This window comes from Canis aureus, chromosome 12, assembly GCF_053574225.1.
Source record: "Canis aureus isolate CA01 chromosome 12, VMU_Caureus_v.1.0, whole genome shotgun sequence".
Lineage (NCBI taxonomy): Eukaryota > Metazoa > Chordata > Mammalia > Carnivora > Canidae > Canis > Canis aureus.
Window position 1 is genome coordinate 55007947 of NC_135622.1, and position 21664 is coordinate 55029610.

The window sequence follows — 21664 nt, forward strand, 5'->3', positions numbered from 1 at the left end:
AGTTTCTTCTATTCCTTTGAACACCAAGTTTCATTTTTTATCTTATTCCAGAGAATCATAATACTTACCATTTTGACCTAAAAAGCTTCAGTCAATATTCCCATGTCCTATCAGCAAACTTGAAATTAAAAAAAAAATCCTGTTTAAGTTGAAATTGTGTACTTCACAGTATATATAATAACCATACTTCAACCACTGCTGAATGAGTTATAGTTGCCAATCTGCTCTAGGGAAAAGAGGGTTATCAAGTAAAGATGTTACTTTCTTCTCGTCTTTTTTTTTTTTTTTACTCTGCACTACTTTATGTGTTCATGGCCCATGGTCTCCAGGAAGCTGCCATTATGGATTTCTGTTTCTTTTGATTTGAAGTGAGGAGAGCACTATAGGTGAACGGCTTCATGAAGTCCTATTAAAGACGATGGAATTTAGACAAAGGAGAAACATAAGCCTCAAAATACCTTCTTCTGAACTCTAGGAAATATTTCCCCAAATGAAAGTTGGAAATAAAGTACAGAAATCATCTGGAAAATTTTCTGAATCGAAATGTGAAGAATAGTGTAGTCTTTGGATTGCAGTATCTAAGTTAGTTTAAATTTTGCTGTCATCTGAGACCAGTCAGTTTAATCTTGAGAAGCAGTAGGGACATGGGATAGGAAGAGACTCTGGAACTGAGTGCTTCCCTAGAATCCCAGCACTTCCACTCACCAGCTGTTTGACAAATACCAGACGTCCCCACATCTCCATGCCTTGATGTCTGCATTTTTAAAATAAAACGATATAAGTAGCTATATGATATAGGGCTGCTTTTTTTATAGATAAAATGAACTAATACACATAAAATAGTACCTGGCACATAGTAATGGTTCCATAAATGTTAGATATAATTTAGCAAAAAAGGGGGTATTACAAAATTCATTTATGATATGAATATTGTCCAGTTCACTAATATTGGCCACTTAAATATGACTTGCATTGTAAAATATTTGAGTTTTTTTCAAATTTATATAGTGTATGAGAAAGGAAAGCAGGTATAGGAAAATGCATTAGAGATAATATGCTGATGCATTATTATTTCATGTATCTGAATGTCAGAACATAGTAGTAGGACTGTTACTGTGACTTGGATCTGCTGCACATCTCTCTCATTTGCCTGTGCGGTCCTTGTACATTTGAAAATATGCACCGCACAGGTATGTATATTTATATGGATGCAGGTAAACAAATCTTGGGGCAAAATGATTTATTTCTGTCACCCTTTTCCTCTTTAAAAATAACTATGAGAGTCTACCATGGAAGGAAATGTTCTGGAAGGCTTTAGTTGTAAGGACTGTCCCCATTTAACCTTTCCACAATATCTTTGCTTCTATAATTTCTTTCAAAATTCACGTTTCAGTTGACAATGCCAAAGAAACTTCACTTACAACCGACAGGCTTGTTATTACACATTTTATTTTATCGTAATCTTCTTATCCATATTCATTTTTATAAGATGATATATTGCTCAGTAACAAATTTTAATATGTGGACTTATGTGTGACTTTCGGTCGTTAATAGCACTGACTTTTATTAACATCTAAATGATTTGTATTAAGTCAAGGTATAGAGGGCTATCCTTCCCCCATATTTCATAGTCTCTGAAAGTCTTGAATATTTTCTACTATTTAAGCAGTTTTAAACATTTAAGAGAAGAAATAGTTTTACCCATGCAAAAGAATAATAGAAATAAATATATGTTGTATATATGTCTGTGTACACACACACACACATATGTGCATACAAGTATGTACCTAAAACATTTATGTATGGACATGTTTTGGATATATGGGTCTATGTATTTATATAATGAAACATATTCGATGCATATGTGTGTATATATGTGTAATACTTCAGAAATAATAAGCACAAATAATAAACAGCTGAGTTTTTTTAAATTTTCACCTAGTGAATATATTTTGTAAAAATCACTCAGATCAAGTAACAGAACCTTACTAGCAGCATGCAAGCCCCCCTTGAACTGTCTTCAATTCCCTAACCTCCAAGGATAACTGCAATCTCAGCTTCTAACACCATAGATTGATTTTAGTTGTTCTCAGTAGGTTTGTTTGTTTGTTTTTTCTTTCCACTCTGTGCAGCTTCAGAATTCACACATAACCATGCTGGGGTGGAGCTTGTATGCTCAAGACCCTCCAACTCTCATTTGTGTCTCTCCAGTCCTTGAGGATCACAATAGCTTTACTGGTTTCTTGATTCCCCAGCAGTCCTTCTCTGCTGGGGCTGAAGCTCGGATGTGTAGCTTCCAGCCCTGCACTCAGAAGCAGCAGATACCCTCTGAGAAATGCCCCTGCACAAAGCCAAGTGACCTCCCCCTGACTCTTTCCTCACAAGCATCTTATCCCTCTCCACTCATTTTATTCCTCACAGCTCTCCAATGCCACCAACACTTGATAAATTGTGTTTTATTCAGCTTTTTTAGTTGTTCCTGATGGGAGCATTGTTCCCTTATAAGATACTCTATCTTACTCAGAAACAGAAAACCGGAATATAATATATGTAATATAATTTTGAGACCTACATCCTGTTTCACAGTATGAACATTTATTTATGGTTGTGGTCAGAACCAGCAATAATATTGAAGATAAAACCAACCTAAAGTGGGGGTGATTAATTCAGGCTTGTCTGAAACAATTAGCTGAAATATTAAGATAGACAAGGAAAGGTGGTGATAAAATATTGATTGTGCTTGATTCCCAATTAGAGACAAAGCAAAATTCCCGATCTCTTTGTTCCAAGGCAAGTAAAATACAAATCTACCAGATTTTGCTAAATAATGTTTCTGCTCAGTGTTTTTCTCTAAGGTTAAGGAGGCACTCCCTGCAGTCAGATGCAGCTATCAGTCATAATTATAGTCCACACACCTATATCAGAGCTTGGGCAGAATTACATTTAATTTTAGCATTTAAAATGTTAAACATGAAATGTCACCTCATACCTGTTAGAATGCCTATTGTCAAAAAGACAAGAAATAATGGGTGTTGGTGAGGATGCAGAGAAAAGAAACCATTGTGTACTGTTGGCAGAAATGTAAATTGGTGCAGCCATTGTGGAAAACAGTGCAGAGGTTCCCCCTAAAATTTAAAATAGAACTACCAGGTGATTCAGCATTCCACTTCTGGGTATTTATATGAAGAAAATGAAATTACTAATTCGAAAAGGTATCTCCACTCACTGCTATATTTGTTGCAGCATTATTTATAATCATCAGAATATGAAGACAACCTAAGCGTTCATCGATGAAGGAATGGATAAATAAAATGTGGTGTGCCTACAATGGAATATCATTTAGCCTTTAAAAAAGAAGGAAATCTTGCCATTTGAGACAACACAGATGGACCTTGCTAAGTGACATACGTCAGATAGCAAAGACAAATATCATATGATCTCACTTAAATATGAAATCTAGAAAAACCCACAAAAACAAAAAACCAAACTCATCAGTACAGAGGACAGATTGATGGTTGCCAGAGGTGGGGGCCAAAGGGTGGGTCAAAAGGGTAAAAGGGATAAACAGGTACAAAATTCCAAATATAAAATAAATAAATCGTGGAGAAGTAAAGAACAGCACGGTGACTAGAGTTAATAATACTGTATTGCATATGTGAAAGTTGCTAAGAGAATAGACCTTAAAAGTTTTCATTACAAGAAAGACAATTCTGGGGATGCCTGGGTGGCTCAGTGGCTGAGAGTCAGCCTTTGGCTCAGGTCATCATCCTGAGGTCCTAGATAGAGTCGAGCATTGGGCTCCCTGCAGGGAGCCTGCTTCTCCCTCTGCCTGTGTCTCTGCCTCTATGTGTGTCTCTCATGAATAAATAAATAAAATCTTAAAAAAAGAAAAACAATTATGTAACCGTGTATTATAATGAATGTTCATCTGTCTCCTTCAGAGCCTGCCTCCTGCAAGATGATCAGCTTCTCCAGCCTTCCTCTCCTGCAGCACATAATTTCTTCAGTGGTCAGTGCTTGCAGCACAGATGGCTTCTCCAACACCAGGTCCTGGCAACTGAGTATTTTCTACCTTCAGTCTGCAGTGGTCAACATCACCTGGTGGCCATAGCTTTCCCCGGAAACTCAGAGGCTGACCATCCTGGTTGCCTCGAGACTGAGGAGATCCCTGGGATATGGGACTTTCTCTTTTAAAATTGGGACATTCTTGGACCAGCCATGACCAGTTGGTCATCCTATGGACAAATCTCCTTCCCCACATGGTTTACTAGCCTCCGGTAAGATACCTTCCCATACTCAAGGTATACTCAAGCTCTGCCAGCACGGCATGTCAGTGACTTCTCTACCATCCAGAAGACCACAGCTGTGATCTCCTGTAAGGCTTGGATCTCAGAGTTGAGGCTTGGGAGTGGGGGCTCTTCATTGGGCACACCATCTCAGCTCAAGGCATAGTGATTGTTACTTGTATCTACTATTCCTATATTTTTCAGAATTCTCTTCACTTCTTATCAGCCAATGCCTCATTACTCAAATTTCCAATTATAGTCACTAATGCTTTATATGAAATCTTCCTCAGTCAAATTTCTATGCTGTGTCTGTTTCATATTTGTACTCTGACTGATACACCGGGCACATTTAGTTTCTAAATAGCATGTAAAACATAACCTGGCACATAAAAGGTGCTAAGTGCATATTTGTTTATATATTAACATATATTTTATATTTATATAAAAATTATGGCAGTGCATCTCACACAGCATTGAACAATAGAAATCCATAAGGAAAAACTTGTTTATTAAAAAATAGAATTTTTTTCTAGTCAGATGATATTAAAGTGGACAGAAGAATATAAAAGATTCTATCCTGTTACATTCCAGAAGCACTATGGCGCTGAAATTTGGGTCAAAGTCTGAAATAATAAAAAACTTCCTGCCTGAATATATTGTGGAGTAAAGACTTACAACAGTAGACAGTTGTTGACAGTATTTTGGGAGGATAAATTGAAGAATAATTTCCCTAATTAATAAAATTTCCCTAATTAATAAAATTAATAAAATTTTATAAATAAAAATTTTAAATTAATAAAATTTACATCCTGGAGTACCCAGGTTCACAAAGCCTAAAATAAGATTTACATTTTCAGAACTGGAGGGGTACATTTAGGATTTGGAACATTACCATTCCTATCAGTAGGAGTTAATGATAACATCACAATATAGAAAAGATCACCTTAGCGAATAGTTTCAAGATTAGTATATTATAAGAGAAACAGGTCATACTGATCAGAGAAATTTAATGTTACCTTTGAATTATCTGCTACCTATAGGGTACCCTTAATTCCTTCAACACTGATCATTGAGCTTGCAATTCTTAACAAGGAGAACTACATTGATTTTTTTCTAGCACTACTAATAGATTGTTCCCTATTGTTATAGATATTGCAAAGGTCTGCCCTTTGTTTGGGGAACGTCTTGAGTTATTACTGTATCCATACTCTCTCTTCTTGTGTTTGAGACTATGACTTCACATCATTTATTTCCCATATATGAGAGGTTATTGTATTTTGTGGTCCAATGTTTTTTAAACCATTATTTTGTCAGTGTGGTCCAGTTTTTTCACTATATCAGGTTTGAGTGTAAATCTGGCCTCTGTTCTTCAATCTTATTTGGAAGCTACTCAAAAGTTTTGACTATTATTATATTACTATATAATTGGATTGGAAATATGGCTTTGATTTTAAATTACTTTTCAATTCATATAAACCTGATACCCTTAGATTAAGCCACACATCCATGTAAATGGAGCAAAGCAACCTAACGCACTCGACTGGTGATTCAGAGTATGATTCCAAATCATTCGAAGTCATTTGGAAGGTTTGGTTAGTAAACCTATTTTTCAAGCAAGTTTTTCAAATGACTATATGTGAAGCTGAAGCTAAGCATATGCCCAGGTGAATCTGCTCTGAAGTTTCTGACATCCACCTCAAGAGGGACCTCCCTGCATTCTCCGTTAGGGAGATGAAAAAATGGGTTCAGGATCCAGACTTAGCTCAGCCATGAGATTTGTGAAGCTCAGCATCATATACTTTCAGAAGTTACTTGTTTCATGTGACTCAGACTGTTTTGTCATATCTGAGAAATCAAAGAAGGGGGGTGGGAAGATCCGCTTTCTTTCCTGTGTTCTTTATTTGTCAAGATTTATATGGCCAGTTCAAAGTTGGTATCAGAAGATTAGTTGTGCTGACAGAGACTGAAGAAGTAGAAGTCAGTTCCTCAGTGACTCAAACTACTCAAACAAGGAAGTTTTACTTCATTACTTCCATTTTGAAAATTCATTGATCCCGTCTGAGGAGAGGAACTGGAATGTCAGCCTGTATTTTGAAACATAAACTGCCAACAATCTTTTTCAGTTTATTGCTTTCCTAGGACCAAATGAGATATTTTAGAGTTACTTTTCTCCCAAGAAAGGGATAGCTTGAATCACAAGTCTCAGCAATCCAGGCCTGGAAAAAATTAGCTATCTTCTTAAGTATCTTAAATATTTCTACTAATGTATTTAGCACACACACACACACACACACACAAAAAAAAATGTTTTCTTTATTTTTTATTTTTTTAAATGTTTTCCATGTTAAAAGCGTGCATAGTCAAAATACCACAAATGGCAGGTTGCATATTCCAAGTGAGTTCACTCTTTTAGGCACTGAATGTTTTCCAAGTTCACAGCAGTAGTAGGTATTTGATTTACAAGTTTTTCAAGTGTACTGTCACAATTGTGGCGAAGTTTCAAGTCACAGCAAGTATAAATGAAGTACAAACAACCAAACAACAACACATTTTTGAGAATTGGAGTGCTTTTTTAAATTTAATGTCAACAAAATGAAAAGATGGATGGTTATTATTTGGAAATGAGTACTAAGAAATATGTTATGGAGTCCTGGGTTAATTCAATTTAAAAAGATTTAGAAATTACTATTTTAAATAGATATCTGCACTCTTATGTTTATTCAAACATTACTCACAATAGTCAAGATACAAAAATCTCCTAAGCGCCCATTAATGAATGAAGGGATAAAGAAAATGTGGTATACAAATGAGAGGGGAGAAATAAAAACCAACACCAGAGAAATACAAAGAATTATAAGAGAATATTAGAAACACTATATACTAACAAACTGGAAAACCTAAAAAATATCGGATCAATTCTTAGAAACATATAGATTACCAAAACTGAAACAGGAAGAAATAGAAAATTTTAACAGGCTGATAACTAGCAAGACGTTGAATCAGTAAGCAAAGAATTTTCAACAAACAAAAATCCAGGACCAGATGGCTTCTAAGGCAAATGCTACCAAACATTTAAAGAAGACTTACTACCTATTCTCAAATTATTCTAAAAAAATGGAAAGGAAGTAAAGCTTCCAAATATGAGGCCTGTATTACAATGATAACCAAACCAGATCAAACACCACATAAAAAAAAAAGAGAACTACAGGCCAATATCCTTAATGAACAAGATGCAGAACTCTCCAACAAAATATTAGCAAACCAAATCCAACAATACATTAAAAAATCATTCACCACAAACAAGTAGGATTTATTCCTGGGTTGCAAGAGTGGTTTGATATTTGCTAATCAATCATTGCGATACACCAAATTAACAAAAGAAAGAATAAGAACCATATGATCATTTCAGTAGATGCAGAAAAAGAATTTGACAAAGTACAACATCCATTCTTGATTAAAAAAAGTAACAAAGTAGGTTTGGAGGGAACATTCTTCAACATAATAAAGGCCATATATGAAAAACTCACAACTAATATAATTCTGAATGGGGAAAAGTCTGTTGCTTTTCCTCTGCAGTCAGCAACAAGACAAGGAAGTTCAAACTCCCACTTTTATTCAACATAGTACTGGAAGTCCTAGCAACAGCAATCAAACAACACAAGGAATAAAAGGCATTCAAATTGGCAAAGAAGAAGTCAAACTTCACTATTTATAGATGATACCATATATAGAAAACCCAAAAAACTCGACCCAAAAAATTGCTAGAACTGATACACAAATTTAGTAAAGCCACAGGATACAAAGTCAATGTACAGAAATCTGCTGTATTTTTATACACCAATAATGAAGCAGCAGGAAGAGAAATGAAAGAGTGAACCCCATTTACAGTTGCATCAAAAATATTAAGAGAATTAGGAATAAATCTAACCAAAGAAGTGAAGACCTCTATCTACTCTGAAAATTATAAAACACTGATGGAAGATATTAAAGATGACACAAAGAAATGGAAAAGCATTCCATGCTCATGGATTGGAAAAACAAATATTGTTAAAACATCTATACTTCCCAAAGCAATATACACATATAATGCAATCACTATCAAAATATCACCAGCATTTTTCAGAGCTAGAACAAACAATCCCAAAATGTGTATGGAACCTCAAAAGACCCCAAGTAGCCAAACCAATCTTGAAAAAGAAAAGCAATGCTGGAGACAATTCTGGACTTCAAGTTATATTCAAAGCTGTAGTCATCAAAACAGTGTGGTACTGGTACAAAAATAGACTTAGATCAATAGAACAGAATAGAAAACCCAGAAATGACAATTATGTGGTCAGTTAATCTTCAAGAAATCAGGAAAGAATATCCATGGAGAAAAGACAATCTCTTCAACAAATGGTGTTGAGAAAACGGTACAGCAACATGCAAAACAGTGAAACTGGACCCCTTTCTTACACTATAAACAAACATACATTCAGAATGGATTAAAGACTTAAACGTGAGACTTCAGGCAGCCCGGGTGACTCAGCGGTTTAGTGCTGCCTGCAGCCCAGGGTGTGATCCTGGAGACCTGGGATCGAGTCCCACATCAGGCTCCCTGCATGGAGCCTGCTTCTCCCTCTGCCTGTGTCTCTGCCCCTCTCTCTCTCTATGCCTCTCATGAATAATAAATAAAATCTTTAAAAAAATCATAAATGTGAGACCTGAAACCATAAAAATCCTAGAAGAGAACACAGGCAGTAACTGCTTTGAGATCAGCTGTGATAATTTCTTTCTACGTATGTCTTCTGAGACAAGGGAAACAACAACAAAAACAAACTATTGACACTAGATAAAAAAAAAAAAAAAGTTTCTGCACAGCGAAGAAAGCAATCAATAAAACTAAAAGACAACCTATGAAAGAAATGACATATCTGATAAAGGGCTAATAGCTAAAATATAAAAAGAACTTATAGGGCACCTTAGTGGCTCAGTGGTTGAGCCTCTGCCTTTGGCTCAGGTTGTGATCCTAGGGTCCTGGGATTGAGTCCCCCACTGGGCTCCCTGCAGTGAGCCTGCTTTTCCCTCTGCCTATGTCTCTGCCTCTCTCTCTCTGTGTCTCTTATGAATAAATAAGTAAAAAAAATCTAAAAAAAAAAGAAAAATAACTTATAAAACTCAACTCAACACCAAAAAAATGAATAATCCATTTAAAAATGGGCAGAAAACATGAACAGACATTTTTCCAAAGAAGACATACAGATGGTCAACAGACACAAGATGCTCAACATTACTTATCAGGGAAACGCAAATAAAAACTACAATGAGATATCACCTCATACCTGTCAGAATGGCTAAAATCAACAACATAAGAAACAACAGGTAGTGGTGAGGATGTGGAGAAAGAGGAACTCTCTTGCACTATTGGTGGGAATGCAAGCTGGTGTGGCCACTGTGGAAAACAGTATGGAAGCTCCTGAAAAATTTAAAAATAGAACTACCCTATGACCCAGCAATTGTACTACTAGGTGTTTACCCAAAGAATACAAAAATATTAACTCAAAGAAATAATGTTTATAGCACCCCAATGTTTATAGCAGCAGCATTATCTACAATAATCAAATTATGGAAACAGTCCAAGTGTCCATTGATTAATGAATGGACAAAGAGGTGATGTGTGTGTGTGTGTGTGTGTGTGTGTGTGTGTGTGTGTATCATGGAATTTAACTCAGCCATAAAAAAGAATGAAATCTTGCCATTTGTAACAACATTGATGGAGCTAGAGAGTTAAGTGAAATAAGTTAGAGAAAGACAAATATTACTATGTGATTTCACACATATGTGGAATTTAATAAACAAAGGAGCAAAGGGCCAAAAGGAGAGAGAGGCAAGCCAAGACACAGAATGTTAACAATAGAGAACACACTGATAGTTAACATAAGTGATGGGGATTAAGGGATGCGTTTGTTGTGATGAGCACTTGGTGGTACATGCAAGTATCGAATCACTATATTGTACATCTGAAAGTAATATTACACTGTATGCTAACCAACTGGAATTTAAACAAAAACTAAAAAAAGAAAAAGAAAAACCAAACCACCAAACTAGGAAAAAAAGAAAATGTGGTATTTATACAATGGGATATCTTTCAATCACAAAAACAAAGAAATCATGTCATTCACAACAACATGGATAGACCTTGAGGGCATTATTATGCTAAGTAAAATAAGTTAAATACGTCACACAAAGACAAATAGTGTATGATCTCACTGAAATATGGGATCTAAACAAACAAACAAACAACGCTCCTAAACAAAGAGAGAAGACTGGTGGTTTCCAGAGGTGGGAATTGTGGGTGGAGGAGAGGTGTGAAGGGGGTCAAAGGTATAAGCCTCCACTTACAGGATAAGTAAGTTCTGGAGATATAATGCACAGCATGGTGACTATAATTAATATTGTATTATTTATTTGAAAGTTGCCAAGATAGTAGATTTTAAATGCTTTCACCACAGGGGAAAAAGTTGTAACTATCTGAGTGATGGATGTTAACTAAATTTGTTGTGGTAATCATTCTACAATATGTATCAGACCATTATTTTGTATACCTTGGACTAATACAATGTTATCTGTTAATTATCAATACAACTGGAAAAATTATAATTGAAAGAAAGGACATTTTAAAGAAACTATTCCTACTTATACAAACAGTGTTGCAACTATCACAAATAATTTGGCTTTATTTTCAGTTAATGAGCTATAACCAAATGCTAAGTCTACTTGGCACCTCGGTGTGTTTACTGTGTTCTCATGCTTAGGGAACATTTTGTATTCATTTCATCATATACTACATGTGGAATCCCACGTTGGAAGACGGCACTCTGACTTTCAGATATATATTGTTTATGATTAACTTTAATCTGGGAAGTTTCATTTTTTTTCATTTTTGCCTTTTATTTTATCCCTTTTAGAAAAGATGCAAGTGTGCATACAGGGCAGCTTGAAAGCTTTGACATTGGATTTCTACTCAGTGACCTTGGCGAATCATTTCACGTGATTATTGATCTACTAATGAAAATCATAGTCCCTATCCATAGTTGTTTTGTGGAGTAAATCGAATAGTAGCGTAACAATTGTCAAGCATAGTGACTGTCTTATAGTAATAGGTTTTAAAATACACTAGCTGGATCAGATGCAATTTGAGCCCCAGGTATAATTAGGTCCAAAAATTGAGTTTTGCTAACTTATATATTAACAAACTGATATTCTTGTTAGGTTGTGATGACAAAATATTGGGATTTGGGGGTATTTTGTCTACAGTAAAAATGGGAGAGAATGAGAAGATTGAATGAAGATGATTTGAAGGAAGTCATGTTGTATATAATACCTACCACATTGCTCTAGGTATACTAAAAGCCCCGCATGTATGAATGTTAAAATAAAGAATATAATGATTATAATAACAATAATAGTGACATTGATAACTCATGAATTTAGCGAGGAAGGGCATAAATGTTGACATTTTCTTTCTTTTTTATTTCAAGATTTTTTTTTTTTAAATGTATTCATGAGAGACACAGAGAGAGGCAGAGACATAAGCAGAGGCAGAAGCAGGTTCCCTGCAGGGAGCCAATGTGGAACTCCATTCCAGGACCTCAGGATCAGCCCTGAGCCAAAGGCAGATGCTCAACCACCCAGCCATCCAGGTGTCCTCAATGCTGAAACTTTCAATGCCACTTTTCCAGGGAGAAATATGGGTTGAGTCATTGAGAATAAGGACAGTAAGGCTTTACATTCTTACTACTCCCCTACCACCAAAGCTACACACACTATGCCATAGAAAGATCAAGTGATGATATTCGAGGTGAGGTTTTTGAAGGAGGAGTGATTTTTCAGTTAGAAAAAAGAGGGCTGCCAAAGGTCAGGGAACACAAGGAAAGAGAGACATGAAACTTTGAAAACGAACAGCATTTTGGGAAAATAGTAACCCAGTTTAAAGCACTATATTCATAAAACAAGCACTCATTGATTTTCTTCTGTAAGCTAGGCACTATCTAGCAGGAAGAAGCATCAGATGATTTCATAACCAACATCTGGTTAGGAAAGGAAGAGTAAATATGATTTCCTCCAAAACAAACTGAAGTGTCTGTATGTATCTACATATTTTAACAACAGTTTCGTTTTTTATTTCTTTCTCCAATCATCGTCTCCAAGGTAAAAATTGCTACTTTGTGAGGAAATAGGTGGCTTAGTCAGGTTAGCATCTGCCTTCAGCTCAGGTCATGATCATGGGGTCCTGGGATGGAGCCCCCCATCAGGATCCCTGCTCAGCAAGGAGTCTGCTTCTCCTTCTCCTTCTGCCCCTTCCCCATCCACTTTGTGCTCTCTCTCTCTCAAATAAATAAATAAATAAAATATTTTTTTAAAAATTTGTTACTTTGTTAAAGGATGTTACAAATAATTTTTTTCTTATCAATGAGACTTAGTTAGTTCTCAAAAATGGAAGTAGGATGAATGCTTATTCCTCAAGTTCAGTATCATTCAGTTCAAAACGCTTTGTGATTCACCTTTCTGCTTCTTTGACCAATGTATTGATTATTTTGAAGTTTATTGCTTTATTTCTAAGCAATTAGATATTGTCTAGTATCTTTGGACTGTTGACTTCTAGCTCGTTTTCACTGAAGTTAAGTTAGAAAATATATTTAGTATGATCTCTATCCTTTGAAGTATGTAAGCCTTTTTTTGTAACCCAACATAGGGTCGATTTGGGGAAATGTTCCATGAACATCTAAAGATAATGTTACTCTATATTTATTGGGTACAGTGTCACAGTGTAAACACAGTGTTTAATATGTGCCAGTTGGGATAAGTATGTTAATTTTTATGGTCCAGATACTCTATAACTTAAAAAAGTGTAGTATATCCAGAAATATTTTTTGCATCTTTCTTTTGTTCTTGAAGACTTCAAAGCAACATTGCAACTAATTATCTATATTCCAAATGTAAAAAGCAAGCAAACAAACCACAAAACCAAAACTAGATTATTTCAATTGTCAGATTAGCCCCTACTGATATAACAATAAACTGGTAATGTGGAACATTCCTGTCTGTGTTCAGGAGCAGAGGTAAACTGAATGGATATAGTGAGGGCAGAGAGCTCTCCATGTTGCATATTTTTTATAATTTTAAATATATTATTTCTTTAAATATAAATAATTTAAAATTTTGAAAACAATAAAAAAATCACAATAGGTATACTTAAAAAACTCCTTTGTTAAAATGAAGAAAAAAAAGAAGTAAGCAAAAAGGTTGGTAACATGAAATATTGTGGTTTATCACAATTTGTAATAAAATGGCTAACTTTGTTTTCAATGAATGAAGTAAGATGGGAGAGAAATATCAATACAAATATTTATGTCTAATAGCACTGTATGTAATAATTACAGAGGTTATTGAAATTGCATAAATGTAACCATCCTGACAAATTTGTAGTTGAATATTGCACTGTCAACTGCTACTGTGGAGTTTTCATGTGTTTGTGCACAAACTAGCTGTTTACCTTGTGCCTGGCTCAAGCTTATACAATGTAGTGAAATCAAAATTCAATATTTACTTTTCAAATTATTTTATATATTGTTTAGGGATAAATTATATGATAATTCTATTTGAAGACATTTCAGGGGCACCTGGGTGGTTAAACATCTGACTCTTGATTTAGGCTCAGGTCAAGATCTCAGGGTTGTGAGACCGAGCCCTGCTCCAGGATGAGCATGGAGTCTACTTTAGATTCTCTCTCTTCCTTTCCTTCTGCCCTTCCTCTCCCTGTTCATGCGCTATGCACTCTCTCTAAAAAGAAAAAAAGAAAAAAAGGAAAAAAAAAAGATTTCAGCAAACTAAAAATAGATAAAGCAAATATAAAAAATGCTCATTTTACTAATTAGTAAATACAAGTTATAAGCACCTGGGTGTTTACAAGACTAGGCTAGTTGTTTTCAATCTGTTTAAAATTTTTCATCAAATAAAGTTAAAAAACACAAAATATAATGAGTTGTGTTTCAAAATACACCCACCACAATTATCACAGTTCTCATGCAATTTTACATTTTGTTATAAAAAAAATTGAAAGTGATTCTGATAACAGATTTTTAAGTGATATAAGAAATTACAATAATTTGTCTTGATATTTTGAAAAATAGGTGATATAAACAGAATTTTACTGGGATTTTAAAAATCCATACTTTTTCTTTGAATATTTTCTTATTTATCTATCATTTCAAATATTTTCTCCTCACTTTTCAGTTTATCTTATCAGAAATGAGAAGGCAATTTATCATCAAAGATTTCACTACTTATATAGAATATTGCAAGATAATCATATAAGCTAACATTTATTAGTGAGTTTTATGTGCTCTTAGCTATACCACAGTACTAATTGTTTAATATTTAGATCTAGGTCTTAAGAAAAGAATCTCATTATCTCCATCTTAGATGACAAAATGAAGATCAGTGAGTTTGAGTAATTTCTCGGATGTCATATGCATGGTAAACGCAGAGAACACTTAACCTGCTATGAAGTCACTGACAGTTAATGAAATATTACTCCAATATCCACATCCCTGTTAATATGTGAAAGAAGTGGGAAAATCATAATTTCTCAATAAAATAAAAAATCTTAGTCTAATTTTAACTGTGCTTTGATATAACTTTTGTATTCCAGGACTAAAATATACATTTATGGCATATTTAAATGAATCATATTAACTTTTGCTACCAAAATGGTAGTAAAAATGTAAATGGAGAATTTTCAAAATAATACTTTAGTTGAAAACCAGTTGCCAATGCATCATTAGCATTGAGAAACAGCACTAATCATAATAGAAATATTTTCTTTAATCATATCTGATTAAGGAATTTATAAAGTACTTCCTTTTGAATAATAGCTAATTACACTGGAATTTTACTTTAATTATAGCTGTACTAGTAAGTAGATGTCATCTCTATAAAATTTGTTTCAATTAACCATTTAGCAAAAAGTTTGCGGTTTATTTTGCATTTAGTTTCAATTCTCCACAATGGAAATTTTATTATCCTTAAAGCCCTTGTTAAAGAAACTCATAGATCGGAGATTGCAAATTCATAGCCTAAGGGGAGAATCTGGCCAGCAAATATGTTTGGCCTGCACAGTTTTAAAACTCTGGTTTGTGTTTTCCTAATGTTTTTTTTTTTTTTAATTTTTTCCTAATGTTTTAAAATAGAAAGATAAATCATAAAAATCCAAATACCTTTACCTCAATAAGGAAAATCAAATCCAAAGATATAATATTTAAATAACGTTGAATAATTAAATAATATTTTATTTGTAAGGAATAAAGAAAACAAATCCCAGAGCCCAGCTAAGAAATGGGTAAGTGAAATAAAAAATATTTTAGTTTCTCGAATTTCAAGGCAGGATATTTATAATGTTGGCTAATTTAGGTATTATTATTTACATTTTATTTTTAAATGTAGGTATCATGCAAATATTTACATATGCTAGAATTTTGGGGTAACCACTAAGATTTCATCAATTTTCTAAGTAATAGAAAAAATATAATAAAATTTCTAAGTAATAGAGAATATAATAAAATCCTAGAAGATTGAATGTAAAAGGATAAAAAATATATAAAGGCTAGAGCTAACCAAGTATTAAACAACACACCAAATTACTCTTGAGTTGAACATGCTTATTTTGGGGGAAGGGTAGTAATATTGACTTCATTGAATCCATTTGCTGAGTTTATCAGGTTTCGTAAATTATTGAAGATAGTCCTAGTAGTGCAGAAAATTATTTGTCTTTGAAATTTCATGCTTTAGTTAAAATTTCTCTCTAGCTTGGTAATTATGCATACACACAATTATTGCTCCAAGTCTGCTCAGGGCAATCTGTCTCTTTTTGTATATTCTAAGCATTTATTACATAACAGAAAATATTCTCTTGGATTTCTTTTTCCATAAAATCTTGACTAAAATATACATGCATTTCATAGTTATTCGGTTCTGATTTTCAAACCAGTTTTTCTCCCCTTTAAATCTCTCTTTTTATTTGGGGGAATAGACATCTTGATACTGTGTACTTTCAAGCTATATTAACACAAGGTCAAATAAAATGCATAAGACAGCATTTAGCGCCTTGAATCCATAGTCACATCTAACAGGAATCCATCACCTAAAGCCTAGTAGAGTGACAGAATTTATTATCACTCTTTCTCAAACTCCAGTTTTATTTATTTTGTGAGCAGTCTAAAGAAAATAGCACAGTTAATGGGTAATTCAGTGAAGAATCACTTTTCAATTATGTAGGAAACAATTTGTTAGTGTCAGGATGTGGAAGTAGAGGAAGTACAGCCTATTTTAAACAATCATTTTTAAAAATTAGAGGACGTGAGGAATTATTGTGGTTGTGGTTTAAAATTTTTAGCTTACCATATCCACAGCGAGGCTGCACTTCTCTAAGGGGTCAGGGTTCTACGCACATGCCACATAGCCCTGAGGAAGCATGGTGTCACCGCCGCTATATTTGTCACACTGATGTGGGTACTGTCCATGCATCCAATCCCCTAATCTTCATTTTGAAGAATAGATATTCACAAATACACCCATGTGTATAAACAATGGAGCCCAAATCAACAGCCTTTCAAAGTCTTGAAGGACTCAAGATTGATGGATCCAGATCTGAGAAGAATTTCACCTGACTTTAAGCTCATACCAATGATAGTAAACCAATCCTGAGTCTCTATCTTCAATGAAGTTGCAGTTTAATTGAGAGAAGAGAGAAGAAGAAGGAGAAGGAGGAGGAGGAGGAAGAGGAAGAGGAGGAGGGGGAGGAAGGGGCAGAGGGAAGGAAAGAAAGAGGAGGTGGAAGGGGGACTGGGAGGGGGAGGAGGAGGAGAAGAAACATTACCTAGCAGGGAAATATAAACAAATTCAGGAAATATTAAAAGAGTATCTTCAGTATGGAAGCAGCCCAAGTGTCCATCCACTGATGAATGGATAAAGAAGATGTGGTATATACACACAATGGAATGTTTCTCAGCCATAGAAAAGAATAAGATCTTGTTATTTGCATGGAAGGACCTGGAGGGTATGATGCTAAGTGAAGTAAGTTAGAGAAAGAAAAATATTATATGATTTTATGTGGTTTTGGAACCTAAAAAATAAAACAAATGACAATCACAAAAAAAGCAAAAACAGGTCCATGAATAGAACAAACTGATGGTTGCTAGTAATGAGGGGGATGGGCAAAATGGGTGAAGGGAAGTGGGCGGTACAGGCTTCCAGTTGTAGAATGAATAAGTCATGGGTATAAAAAGCACAGGGTAGGGAATATAGTCAATGGTATGTAATAACGTAACGTTGTATGGTGACAGATGGCAGCTACACTTGTGAGCACAGCATAGCGTGTAGACGTGTCAAGTCAATGTTATACACCTGAAACTGATGTCATATTGTGGGTCAACTAACCTGCAATTTTTTTAAGTATGTCAAAAAAAGAAGTATCTTGAACTAGATGGTAAATTAACACACAGATGAACCCATATGAATATGGTGTATTAGCTTTCTATTGCTTCCTAACAAATCTCCACAATTTTAGTGGCTTGAAACAACACAAGGTTATTATTTCACAGTTCTGTAGGTTTAATTCAAATACAAAGTTCACCAAGGTAAAAGCAAAGTGTTAACAGAACTGCTTTTCTATTGGAGGCTCTAGGGAATAATCTGCTTTAAAGCTGATTCAAATTTTGGCATTTAAAGGACTGGTCCCAGTTCTTGCTGGCTCTCACCCAGGACCCACATTTGCCCCTAAAGACTATCTTCCTTCTCGGGTTCTCCATGAGCTCTTGGAGGCTTCTCTCTCTCTGATCCTTGCACATGGGCATCCGTCTGCCCATCTCAGAGGCAGGGCAGCCTATCAAAAGTACCTCGTGCTTAAACTTTTTCTGACTTCCCTTTCTTGGCACATCATCTCCTCCGCCTTTCTCTTCTACAGCATCTTTATCCTCCCAGCCTGAGTCACTTGAGTGCTTTTAAGGATGAGCACTGGGTGTTATTCTGTATGTTGGTAAATTGAACACCAATAAAAAATTAATTTATTAAAAAATAAAAAAATAAAAAATAATAATAAAAAAAGAAAGACAACACATTTAAAATGGGGAGGGTAAGAGGAGGAAAGAGACGGTGAGGATGATTGGTTTTAAGTGCTTTTTTTTAGTGCTTTTAAGGACTCATATGATTACATTGGCTGCACCCAGGTAACCCAGGATCATCTTATTTAAAACCCCATAGCCTCAGGTACGTCTGCAAAGCCCCTTTGACATGTAAGAAAATACACTGGTGTGTTCCAGGGATGAGGGCATAGTCAGCATCGTGGTGGGGACGTGGAGGGTTATTCAGTCAAATACAGCCAAGGGGAAAGAAAGTAAACTTTTTGAAGTAACTGAGCATTGAAGGTACAAGTTGGTCTTTGATCCACCTTAGAGAAAATGGCCATCGGATGAATGAGGACTTTGGAATCCAGCCAATGGTTGAAGAGCTATTTCATAAGACGGTGAGTGGAAAGTACATGGGGGGTTCTTCTGCTTAAATCCCTTTGTTTTAAAAAGAGAAGCCTTTTATAGAAGAGTAGTGAGTCCTCTGAGTTTATACAAATACTAGTTGCCAGAGCAACCACTTAAATGGGTTGGGACATAAGAATTAATGGAAGTAAAATGCATACATGGCGGAAGCCCTGTGAGCCTGTTTGCCCTCATGTGTTCTAGGGCGAGGCAGATTGCCATATTCTCTCTTCCCATTTTCCTGCAAGTGCAGGAGCTTCAGACTGACAGGAGGTTGCAAATTCTTACTCTCAAATCTCCTGTTGATCTCCATTTCTGGGAGATTTGAACTCTCTCTACCTGAGTCCAGACTGCCAACTATCCAATCCAGTACTGCATTACCTTTTACTTGATTCCCTTTGTGGGATCTTTATGTTTGTTTTTTAAAATGGCGCACTTCCTCCAGAATGTTATGGCAAACAATTTCACCATGTAGGGAAGGGTCACTCTATATTTTATAATCTTTCTCCTTTTCAGAGAAGTAAGTATCTACTAAGCCTTACAAACCAAATTATCTTACTTTTCATCAACGAGATTTCTTGCTTATCCAAAAGGAAGATTTTTATAGTTGAATATATCATTCAATTTATGTTTTATGTTCTACAACTTTTATTCTATTTCTCTTATGTCAAGTAGACATAATATTTTAATATTGAATATGATTTCCCGAACTTACTTACAAAGTCCCCCTTTGTAATTACTTCTTGCTGCTGCTGATGCATATCTGGGGATTATAGGCCACAGACTAGGGTCAGGGATTTGGTTCTCCCTTTGCTCATTTATGAGATTATTGTACCTGGTTTGTTATGTCACATCACTGAGCCTCAGTTTTCTCATCTGTGAAATGAGAATAATACTCAGCCAACTGTATTGCCATATGGATTAAATAAAATCATGTATGTGAAAGCATCTGGGGTGAAACACTTGCTCACAGTGTTGATTCTCTCTCATTGCTTCCATTTTAACCGTGCATGTGTTTTCTAGAAAACTGGTGCTGCATTAAATGGATAAGGGAAAGAACTAGATTCTAAATTCACAGAGAATGTGTTAATAACCGTTCATTAATGAAGCTTTGAAGACAATAGTGTAAAGAAAATATTAGGGTAAATTTCAAAACCTTCCTGCAATTCCCCATGTTGTCTTTATAATTAGATCTTTTCTCAGAATGCAGTTATACATTTTGTAAATGACTTGTGAATGTCAGCTAATCTTGTTTTAATTAGAGCAAATAAGACTGATGTGAGGGAAAGTTTCAAACTTTAATGTTGAATTCCTTTCAAGTGTAAAGTGCAGTGAAAAAATTCTTTTTTCAAGTGAGAAAGGAGACAACTATAATGAACCGTCAATCTCATGAGAGAAGAGGCATTTCTTTTTTGATGCACAAGAGAAGATAAATATTTTAAAACAGTAAACAAGTTCCCTTTGAGAAAGTGTATAAAGCCGAATTGCAAATTTAAAAGCTTAGAGCACACACCAGAAAAAAAAAAAAAAAAAGATCATTGCACTAATCACAATAGTTAAAGTGCATTGAGGATGTTCTATGTTCTAGTTGTTGATCAAGATGGCCTTCATGTTCCCCTTTGCTTCAGCAAACTTTAGACTGGATTCTAGGCTCTAGCCTCCCTTTCCTTAGAGCACTGACTTCAGAAAAACTGGGATTGCAAATTCCTTTCCTGTGTCTTTGAGATGTAAATCATTCTAAAAGCCTCTTGCCAGTTTTACAACCCAAGCAGGTCTTTCTCAAGCACCTGTGAGCCATCCCTTTGAAATGTAATCATCAAGGAAGATAGTGTTTCTATCTCCTCGTTTTTATGGGAGGTTAGGAGCAGAACTTCAGGGGGTGTCTTGCTTTCAGTTGCAAAACAAGCTCCTGCCACGAAGCTATGAGAAAGTCCCCTTTACTTTTGAGTAAGGCTAATTAGCAAACACGGATGGCCTGTCATTCCTTCAGTCCAGCTCTGGACTCCTACCCTTTGTTTCAGTGGATTTGTGTTCAGACTGGGTTCTGGGATCTCTCCAATTCAATAACCTTGAATGAAGTCTTCCTGACCCATTTAACTTTGTCCAGTGCAACTTTTACCTTGAAAATATCTGTACTTGGTAATTTGCTTATGGGGCATATAATACTTCCACCCTCTTAGAAATTCAATTCCACTATTAGTAAATATACCTGGTTTAGGCAGCATTGCATATGGAAAGCAGTTTGGGCAATGATCACTAGAAGTGAGGCTCATTTAATTAGGTGTTGCCTCATGATCTATCAAGTTAGTCCTACAATCTCAGGGGCCTTTAAACTCAGATTTTCCGATTAAAAAAAATGTGTTGACGTTGACTGAAACCTCATCTTGTGAAAAAATATAAAAATACACATGACTATAAAACAAAGTTTAAGAATTTGTAGTAATGTGGCTTCACAGTCCATTCTATACAGTTCTCTTGAAGTGTCTGGTCAGGTGCTGGCATCCAGTCTGGAGACTTCCTACCCAGCTTTGCATCTCGTCCAAACTCTGTCACTATCAGAGGAAGTTCTTAGCCTCAAATGAAGTGACCTCCTGGAGAACAGCCCTGACATACAAAGTTCTCTCAGTGCTTTCTGGATTACATTTGTCAATGTCCAAATCAGCATTCAGTGTGCAGAGCAGGTCGTGAAGGGCAGGATCACCCTGCATGTCCCACTGGGGTGCCCTATGTGTGTATCTGCACCCTGGGTGTATATTCGCTCTCTGCGAGGACCCTTCACTCTGAGATCAGGTGAGAGTATTTTTAAAACCC